At 62.7% G+C, this 9,281-nt stretch overlaps 1 long non-coding RNA gene across 1 annotated transcript; it reads left to right on the forward strand.

Annotated features, from left to right (window-relative positions):
* The first annotated feature begins 4,547 nt into the window (after positions 1–4,547).
* On the forward strand, positions 4,548–7,901 carry LOC141955779 (uncharacterized). Its single transcript, XR_012632746.1, has 4 exons — positions 4,548–4,626; positions 5,681–5,797; positions 6,146–6,293; positions 7,707–7,901. It is a non-coding gene; the product is annotated as an uncharacterized LOC141955779 (long non-coding RNA).
* The last annotated feature ends 1,380 nt before the right edge of the window (positions 7,902–9,281 follow it).

Here is a 9,281-nt window from a genome sequence, read left to right on the forward strand (position 1 = left end):
TCCGAGCACCAGCTCCTCGAGAAGCAAGACAAGGCATCGTGAAGGAGCTGCGAGGCCAGAGCGAGGGAGAGGAGGAGCGGCGGGCTGAAGAGAGGGCTGGGGGGAGAGGCGGGAGCTCAGGGCAAAGGGGCCTCCCCACGGCACCGTTGCCGGCACCTTTGGTGTCCTGGCTGGCGCTGCGCCAGGTGACCTCCCTGTAAGCAGGGCTCGGGTCTCTGGCCTTTTGCCCCCTTGCCCCGACGGTTTGGCTGCCCGGAGAGAGGGGCGACCCTGTAAGGAGAGAGCGGCACCGTCCCCGCACCGAGGGGCAAATGGGGCTCTCTGGCCCCCAAGCCCGCCCTGTAGGCAGGGGAGGGCTGTTTCCCCGGCCCTGGCGGCTTTCCGCCTGCTGGCGGCCTGGCCAGCGTGACCCCCTGGAGTCGGGGCGCGTCGCGGCACTTGTCCCTTGGTCCCCCGCGAAGGCCCGTGGCACGTTGAGTCCCTCTGGGCTCCGTGCGTCCGGGGGGTCAGGTCCGAGGCTCTGCTCTCTTGCTCGCGGGAGGGGACGGCTCCCCAGACATTGGCTGCACAGAGCTCGCTCTCTCTCCTGGGAAGTTTTCTTTCCCCCTGTCCGTGTCCGTGTGCCTGCCTGTGTCCGCGTCGGTGCGAGTGAGCGAGTGAAGGAGCTTCTTGTTTAGGCCCCTGTTGAAATCGCTGCAGCGTACTTAGCTTAAACTTCCCGGGAGGGAAAGAGGGGCTCTGTGCAGCAACAGGGGGTCGGTCCCCGCTGAGCCCGCGAGCGGAGGGCGAGTCCCGGCTGGCCCCTCCTTTCCAAGGACAGAGCCAAGCCGCGCGGTCGTAGCACGGCCGACGCGTGACCCTCCCGCTCTCTGGGCCTGGGTGGCTGCCTGTCCTGCTGGCGACCTGCCAGCGTGCCGGCCCCGTACTCGGGGCGAGTGCCACGAGCCGTGGAGCCCTCTGACCCGACGGCCCTGTAAGCGGGGTTGTGCCCGTCCCCCGCCCTCGGCAGGAGGAGCGGGTAGCGAGCGGGCGTCTGCGGCCCCCGGCCTTCGAGGGCAAACGCTCGGCAGTTGTGTCCCCTTCACCGAGAACCGCGGTAGCCTCTAGAAACGCAGGGAACGGCCCTGAGCCAAGTACCTGCCCCAGAGTCCTCGAGACCCTCCCAAAAGCGCCCAGGACGCTCTTGTCCCACAGCAGCCGTGGTGACAGGGAGGGCCCTTTGCCCGCAGCCCCTTTCTCTTTCCCCGGTTTCAGCGTGCCGCTCCTCCTCTCGCTTGCCCTCGCCTCGTAGTTTCTTCCGCAGGCCACGGATGCCTCTTCCTTCTTCCTTCCCCGGGAGCTGGTGCCTGGAAGGACGGCGCGGTCGGGCGCCAGCTCCTCTGCCTGGACGACGGGGAAGCCGGCCGCCTGAGGGACCTTCCCTCAGCGTGCTCTGGCCCCCGGCCCTCCCTCCTCCCTCCTGCCCCCTGCCCCGGCCTGAGCCGCCTCAGACCCCATTTTCTCACCTGGTGGTGCCCGGCGGCCTGGGGGCTTAAAGCATAGAGGGAGAGGGGACAGGGGTACGGCAGGGCAGGGGGAGATTTAGGGGGACAGGCAGCACGGGTGGGCCTCAGCCGCCAGCCCCTTGCAACCAGCTGCTCCGCAGTGACGCGGCAGCTTCTCCCAAGCGATGAGGAACCCCCCTCGGGAAGTTCTGCTTCCCCAGCCCCCAGAACCTCTTGGGAAAGGGCCGCTGCTGCCGATTCACCTGCCTTCAGGGCAGACAGCGCCCAGCACTCTCGATAGTGCTTGGCTGGCGCCTTGTGTGGGGCGGCGGCCCTGTTAGCGGGGTGCGGGTCAGGGCGCCCCTGTAGCGGAGAGGAGGGGCCTCGTGGGCCTTTGGGACCGGGGCTGCCCTGTAAGTCGGGGCCTGGCCCGTGCCCTGCAGTCCCGGGCACTTTGCAGTCCCGGCAGCGGCTCGAGCCCCCTGTAAGCAGGGGCGCAGCCTCGGTGGCCGCCGCTCTGCATGCCCAGCTCCGTTTGCCCAGAGTGCCCGACTCCGAGCCCAGCTCCAGCGCCCGCCGCGACTCCACGTGTGGCAGCACCGGAGCACCGATTGGGTAAGAAAAGCCGATCTGTGAGGTTTTTTCGGGGGGGCGGGGGTATAGGGCTGTGTGAGGGCGGCCGGTGTTCAGGTGGTGCTGTGGCCAGCTCTCACCCAGGACCGTCGTCGCTCTCAGACCTGATGGCATTCTCCTGCTCTTGCAGCAGTTGGTCGTGGAGAAGAAGGGAGAGACATCCACCGCATGCAGAAGGACCTGCGAGGCAAGAGCGAGCGGGAGGAGTAGCGGCAGCGGTCCGCCAAAGAGGCGAGAGAAAGCCCTCCTGGGCAGGGGATCTCCCTGTCACCTGGGCTGCGGTCGCCTCAAGCGTCCCTGCCCCTTTGGGGATGTTTTCTTTGCCTCGTGAGCAAGTACTCGGCTCTTGGTAGTTCTCCAGTTTTAGAACCTGCTCCCATTCCACCTGACGATGACCCAACTTCCTGAAGTTTTCTCAAAACTCCTTTCTGTACTTGGATGTGGCTGCACCAGCCGTGGGGAGCGGGAGGGCTCTGCAGCCACCCGCAGCGCCCTTTGAGGCTGCGTGGGATGCCGGGGGAAGAGCAGTCGGGAGCAGGGTTTTGGAGGTGGATTCCCCTGCTCTGAGTGCTTCTCTTTCCGCACCTGTACGGGGAAGGAAGCGGCTGGATCTCAGCCTCTGGAGGAGCACGTTCCTCTTCCCTGCCCCAAAAGGGCGTTTGTGCCCACCCTTTTCCCATCTGTTCAGTGCCGGGGGTGCTCAATCAGATGCTTTCTCCAACTGCGTGTTCCCCATTTAGCTCCTTTTCTGCCCAACTCGGCTTTAACCGCTGCCTGCCACGTGGCGCTGCGCGTGGGATTTGAACCTTTGGCAGCCGCTGGAATGTTTGCGGCGTGTGTTGGTCCTGGCTGCTTGCAAGGGGACTCTCGGGGTGAAGCGCTAAGGCTTGGACAATAGGGCCAAGCCAGAGTTGACTTGTAGACGAGTCCTGTGTATTTTGTAACTGTTAACCATTGTGCTAACAGGTATTTTACTAAGTGATAACCAACCACCTATTCCGATGTAAAAAGTGGAAGTATTGAAGCCTGAACAACAGGCCCTGAGCCGAAGCTGCTCACTCAGTATGTCATCGTTAGTGAAAGAGGTGTGGAAGACGTAGCTCTCTTGAATGTACATTTATCTTTCTTTGTGTGGGGATAAAATAACCGGGTCGTGGAGACCGTAGTCTGGCCCTGTGGCCTGACGTGAGCCCTTGCACCTAGTCTGCCTGGGTAAGCAGAGGAGCTCCCTTAGCTTCTCCCCTGAGCCCTGGCCAGGCTCCGGGGGAATCTAATGTGAGATTGAAACCAGATATTTCCGCTCCAAACCAAGGTGCCAGCTCTTCTGGCTTGCCGATTTTGGGGTATAGAAGGGTGGACCCGCTCACAGCGACTTTGGAGGCCTCACCTACGGGTGGACGCACCGCGTAGGGTTTCCCACTTGCCGGGAAAGGCTCTGCAAACCCTCGCTGTAACCGGGGCTGCCTGCGGGTCTGGGTGATGGCAACGGGTGCAGGTGCTGAGGGATCTTTTTTAATCGCTGTTCCCTCTCTCTCAGGCAGTCAGGATTTGATGCGTTACCCTGTATTTTCCTATCTGTGTGAGTGCACTATTCCGTCTTTCCTGACTGCGTGTTTTCCATATTCTTCTGTTATTTAGTTATTTCTAATAAAATACGCCTGCTCCTTTCACTCCGGTGTCTGAGTTGAATTGATATCCCTAATCAGCAAAACGGGGGGAGATGAGGTGGCGCTTTCCAGAGCCGAGGTCGGTGTCGGTTTGGCTTTGGGCTGAGCTGTAGCCGCCGCGGCGCTAGTTCCTGGCAAGGGGACAGACCGGGGAGCTGTCGGGGCCAGAGCTGCCGTAAATATAATCAGACAGCTTGCTCGGGTTCTCCAGCTCCTAGCGTACGCTCCAGAAGAGCGGCTGAATGCGGGCAGAAATGTTCCTGGATTTATCTGGGTTTTTTTTAAAAAACTATTTCTGCTATCACCAGGATTTGAAAAACTAAATTGGATAAATGTGAGTTTAGGAAAAATATCTAACAATACGTGTGCTTTTAATAGTTACTGTACTGGTCTCCCAGGGACCGAAGTTACGCTGTTTCGTCCTTAAAACAACTCTGCGCTCCCGTGTCGCGTTGTCACAGGCTTTCCTCCCCCTTCCACCCGTCCAAAGAGCCCTGAGGCTGCTCTGACCGACACTTCGGTCACCCCGCTGAGTTCTGGGTCACAAGGCGAGACTGCGCTGCCCTGCGCTGCGGCCGTGCCGGAGCTCCTCCCTCTCCGGGGGGTTATAAGATTTAGCAGCGTTGGTCCCGTCGGCCCGCGCACCGGAGCGGTCTCGCCCAGCGGCTGCTCCCGCTGGCCGGGGAAGGTTCCCCCGGCGGGGAGAGGCGACCTGCGGCGTGCGGCTGCGCCGGGCGGCCCCCGGAGTGCGCGTGCGCGGCGGCGGCCCCGCGACCGGAGGACCGGCGGCCCATAGAGCGCGAGCTCGGAGGAGCGACGGGCATCTCCGGCGTTTATTAACGGTGCTGGTCGCTATAGTTACCGGGGGGGGGAGCGTGGGCCGGGCCGGAGGAGCCGCAGGGGCGGGCAGGGAGGCTGCAGGCAGCGACCCCTCCCTGTCCGGGGCCGGTGCTGGAGGAGGAGCCGGTGCGAGCCGAGGCAGGAGCGGGGCCGGGCGGCTGCGGGGAAAGGTGCGGCGGGACCGGGGGCGGAGGCCGCTCCGCGTCGGGGCCGGGCGGCGGCGGCGCTGCCCGGAGCCGCGCGGGGCTGCGCTCGGCCGGGCTTCCGGGTGCGCGGGCGGCGCGGCGGGAGCCGTAGTCACGTGCAGGGGGCTTCCGGTCGGCCATGTTGGCTCCCCGGGGCACGCCGGGAGCTGCAGTTTCTGCGCTCTCGGTTCCCCGCAGCTGCGGCGCTGGCGGGCGCGCGCGGCACGGCACAGCCCTCGGTACCGGCGCGGCCCGAGACGCGGTTTTGTGGCGGTTTCCCGCGGGCTGCCCGCGGCTCCCCGAGACGCGGTGTGCCCCCCGGCCCGGGGGTGCGCATGCGCGGCCGCGGCGTCTCCCGGGAGTGCGCGTGCGCGGCGGAGGTGAGTGTTGGGGCTGCGGCCGGGCCGGTCCGCGGCAATAAGGGTCCCTGCCGCCTCCGTGCCCCCTCCCGAGGCCGCGCTGGGGCCGCGCGTGTCCGTTCCTGCCCCGGGGATGCCGCCGGCTGCGCCCAGCTCGGGCTGGCGTGGGGTGTCTCTGCCCGGCCTGGCGCTTCTCACGGCTCGGGGGCCAGAAGGGACGGGCGGAGCCGAGCCTTCCCGGCCGTGGGCAGCGGGGCGGGAGCCGCCGCGGCTGGAGCTGGAGGGGCCGGAGAAAGGGAAGGAAGGAGAACGTCAAGGGCATGTGGGCAGCAGCCGCCTCGCCCTGCAGGAGGAGAGCGCCTGCCTCTCCGGGTGAGCGAGGAGCCCTCTGCACAGTCCGCAGCGGGCCGGACCCAGGCGCGGAACGGCCGCGGAGCGAGCGAGCGAGCGAGGCTGCGTGTGTCGGAAGCCACGTCTTGTAAGAGCCGAGAGACACCCGCGTATTCTTTTAGGGGAAGGTCAGCCGGGCGAGTGGAGTTTCAGAAGAAGAGGAGGGGCAGGAGGAAGGAAGGAGAAAGAAGCATCTGACCTGTCCAGTTCTCCCGGCAGTGCCGGGAGCGAGAGCCGCGGTGAGTCCCGGGCCCTCGGGGCCCTGTCGCCCCCCTTGTATGTCCCAGTCCCTTCCCGCCCTTCTCTTTCCCATGCTGTGATTTTTTTTTTCTTCTTCTCTATATCTTTTCTTTCTTTTCTTCTGCCTTGCTCCCCCTTCCTCTCTCACTTTCTCTCTCTTGTCTTGCTGCTCCCTTTTCTTTTTCTGTCTGCACTTCTGACTGCTTGTTCTGTACCTTTTGCATCACTCCTCAGTCCATTTCTCTCTCGATCCTTCCGTTCTGCTCCTCACTTCTCGGTTTCTCTCTCTTTCCTCTGTCCTACTCCTGCACGTAGTGTGTGATTGAATGAGGTTCTGTGTCTAGCAGGCCTCATCTCGTAAGAGCTGTGAGACACCCACATCTTCTCATAAGTGGAGGACAGCCAGGCACCTGGAGCTGTAGAAGAGGAAGGGAGAAGGCAAACAGAAGGAGGAGTCTGACCTGTCAAATTCTCCTGGCAGCGCGGAGAACTGCAGTAAGTCCCGAGCTCTTGGGCCCCTCTCATCCCTCTTGTGTGGCCTGGTCCCTCCCTGTCTTTCTCCTAGACTCCTCTCTTTCTGGTGCTGCTCAACTTTTTTTGCTCACCTGTATCTTCCGTCTTGCTTGGAGCATCTCCCTGTCCCCATCTTGTAGGTCTTCCCTTTCTCTGCCCTGTACCCTGCCGCTCTTGTTGCCTTTCTCCATCCCTCTCTGTCCAGCTCCCTGTTCCTATTGATGCCCCTTTCTTCTTCCTGCACCCGCTGCTATTCCCTGCGATCTCCATCTCTCTCTTTCCTGCTCCCTGTCCCCCGTTTTTCATTCCTACCTCCGTCCCTCATAGACTGTCTGGCCTTTTTCCTCGGTGTCTTTCTCTCTGGCTGACTCCCTTCTGCTGTTTTTCATTTCCTCCCTATCCATCTTGTTGCCCATCGCTCTTTTGTCTTCTCTCTCTCCATGTGTCGCTGTCTGTCTTCCAGTCACTGTTCTTTAATTCCTCCCTCTTCCCTGTAGCTTGCTGCTATTTTTTTTTTTCCCTGTTCTCCATCATGCTCTGTCGGGTGCCCTGTCCCTGTTTATCAATTCCTCCCTCTGCCCTGCGGTCTGTCTCTTTTCACCATTTAATTTTTGCCTCGCTCTCTCTCTGTCTGGCTCCTTGTGCCGGGTTTGCGAATTCCTTCCTCTGTGCCCCGTACCCCCTGTGATCTTTGCTGCTTTGTGGCCTGTTTCTGGCTGGCGCTCTGTTACTATTCAGTAATTCCTCTCTCGATGCCTTGTAGTCTGTTGCTTTTGTCTTTTCTCCATCTCTCTGTCTCTGTTTCCCCTGTTTTAGAATACACCCCCCCACCCCCACCCCCCTTCTTTCTGTATGCATCAGGATTAGTTTTTGGCTCCAGGTCTCTTTTTTTCTGTGTCTCTGTCCCTGTTTCCTAATTCTTCCTTCTCTGCCCTGTCACATGTAGCGATGTGATTTGTTTTGTGTTCCTTCCCATGGTTTGCTGTCCTGACTCCCCATCGCTGTTGCTTTTTCCTCCCTCTGTGCCCTGTTCTCTGGAGCTTTTTGGTCTTTCTTCCATCTTGCTTGGTCTAGCTCCCTGCTCCCCCCCTTTTTTTTTTTCCCCTCCATGTCTGTTGTGCCACCCATCCCAGCTTTTTTTTTTTCTGCATCTCTATGCTGCTCCTCGTCCTTCTTTGTTGGTTTCTGTCCTGCTCCTCCTCCTTCTTTCTGCTGCCTGTTTTCTTCTCTCCCTGCTGCTTTTTTTTCTGCATATCCACGCTGGGTTCCCTGTCCCCATCCTCTCACCGCCCCATTGCTCATCTCTTGTTTTCTCTCTACCCCTGTACTAGTCAGCTAGCTGCCACCTTTCTTCTGTCTTCTTGTGTCCTGCATCTTGCTCCTCATGTTTGGCAGTTTCCAGCTCTGCCCTGCAGCTTGTTGCTCCAGGAACCGACTGACTGTTCCCGGCTGGACTGAGGAGCGTGGCTCCGGGAACAAGCGCCAAGGTGTGCCAGGGGCAGCATTAGGGGCCCTGAGCCCCGGAGCAGACTCACTCCCTTCTGGGACTTGTTCTGTGTGTGACTGAATAAACACTTGCTGGCTGCCGGCTGCCTTTTGTGCTTCCTTTGCCCCAGGTGAGGGGCTGGGAGGGGTGATGATGCTCTGTGGGGGTGGGTGATGGCCTCCAGCTGTGGGCTGGGGCTGGAGGGGCCCCAGGTGTGGGCAGTGAGGCTGATGGCAGCGGCCCCTCCCTGTAAAGGGCTTGCTCCGGGTGGAGGGGCGGGTGCTGCTGTTAAGAGCAAGGCAGCCGTCGGAGGGGTCGGTGTCAACCAAGGGAGGAGCAGAGCAGTCGCTGAGCATTGCTGGGCCCTGGCTGCACCGAGGGAGAAGGTGAGTGGAGCCGTGCCATCAGCTGGCAGCTCCTGGGGAGGATGGCGGTGCCTGCAGGGTGGCAGTGTTGGAGGTGGTGGCAGGGGCTGCCCCGAGCCGGTGGTGAGGCTTCTGGGTGCATTGGTGGGGGTTCGGAGGGGTGAGCAACGGTGTTGCTGCAGGGTCAGAAAGCAGAGAAAACCGCCTCTCGCAACCCAGCGGGAGCTGTAGTCCTGGCGTGTGGGGTTTCTGGCCAGCCGCGTTGGTTCCCTGGGTCACGCTGGGATGCGGGGTCTTACAGCGCTTGGCGTGCAGGCGGCCGTGCCGCGTTGGCCAGCGCGTGCCAGGAGCTGTAGGTTCTGCAGACTCGGCTGCCAGGCAGCCGCACCGCTCGTGGGCGCCCGTAGCGCGGCGCAGTCCTCGCTACCGCCGCGGCCCCTGTGGCGCAGCACGAGGGATAGTTTTGTTGCCGCTTTCACGTGGATTCCCGGGGGCTTCCAGCTGCTCCCCACCAAGCGTCGTGCCCGTTCCTCGAGAGCGTGTGCGCAGTGACGTGCCGCTCGGCCGCCGCTCGCGCGGGGGGTGGCGCTCGCCCGCGCTCACCGCCGCTGCCTGTCAAACGCCACACGGTGCTGTCGGTGGGCGACACAGAGGTGGCCCCGTGCCCCACGCTGCCACCCGCCAGCAACGTCAGTGCGATGCTCCGATGCTCGTGGGGGGGTGCGGCCACGCTCGGTGCCCCCTCCTGGTAAGGAAATGCCGCCGCCGCCCCACGTCACGCTGCCGGCGGGCGCTCGGTGCGCGAAGGGCAGGACTGCAGCGCCGGCCCCGCACAGGTGTGCGGCACCGCCAGAGCCGCCTTCCTGCTGCCGCAGCGTGAGGCTTGCTGGGCGTGATTCCTGGTGGCGGGCGAGGGCCGAGGCCGCCGGTGAGGCCAGCCCGCCCCTTTGGCAGGTGTGGGGGCCCCTCCTGCCCGCTGGCCACACGGCAGCGGTAGGGCAGGAAGCTTCACACCGCCTGCTGTGTCAGGCCTCCGCTCTGCTGGAGGTGATCCGGGCCGGGGGAGCCCCAGGGAGTTACCCGAGGGCTGGGACAAAGGCAGAGGGGAAGAAGATGGGT

Source organism: Athene noctua, unplaced genomic scaffold (genome assembly GCF_965140245.1).
Source record: "Athene noctua unplaced genomic scaffold, bAthNoc1.hap1.1 HAP1_HAP1_scaffold_619, whole genome shotgun sequence".
Classification (NCBI taxonomy): Eukaryota; Metazoa; Chordata; class Aves; order Strigiformes; family Strigidae; genus Athene; species Athene noctua.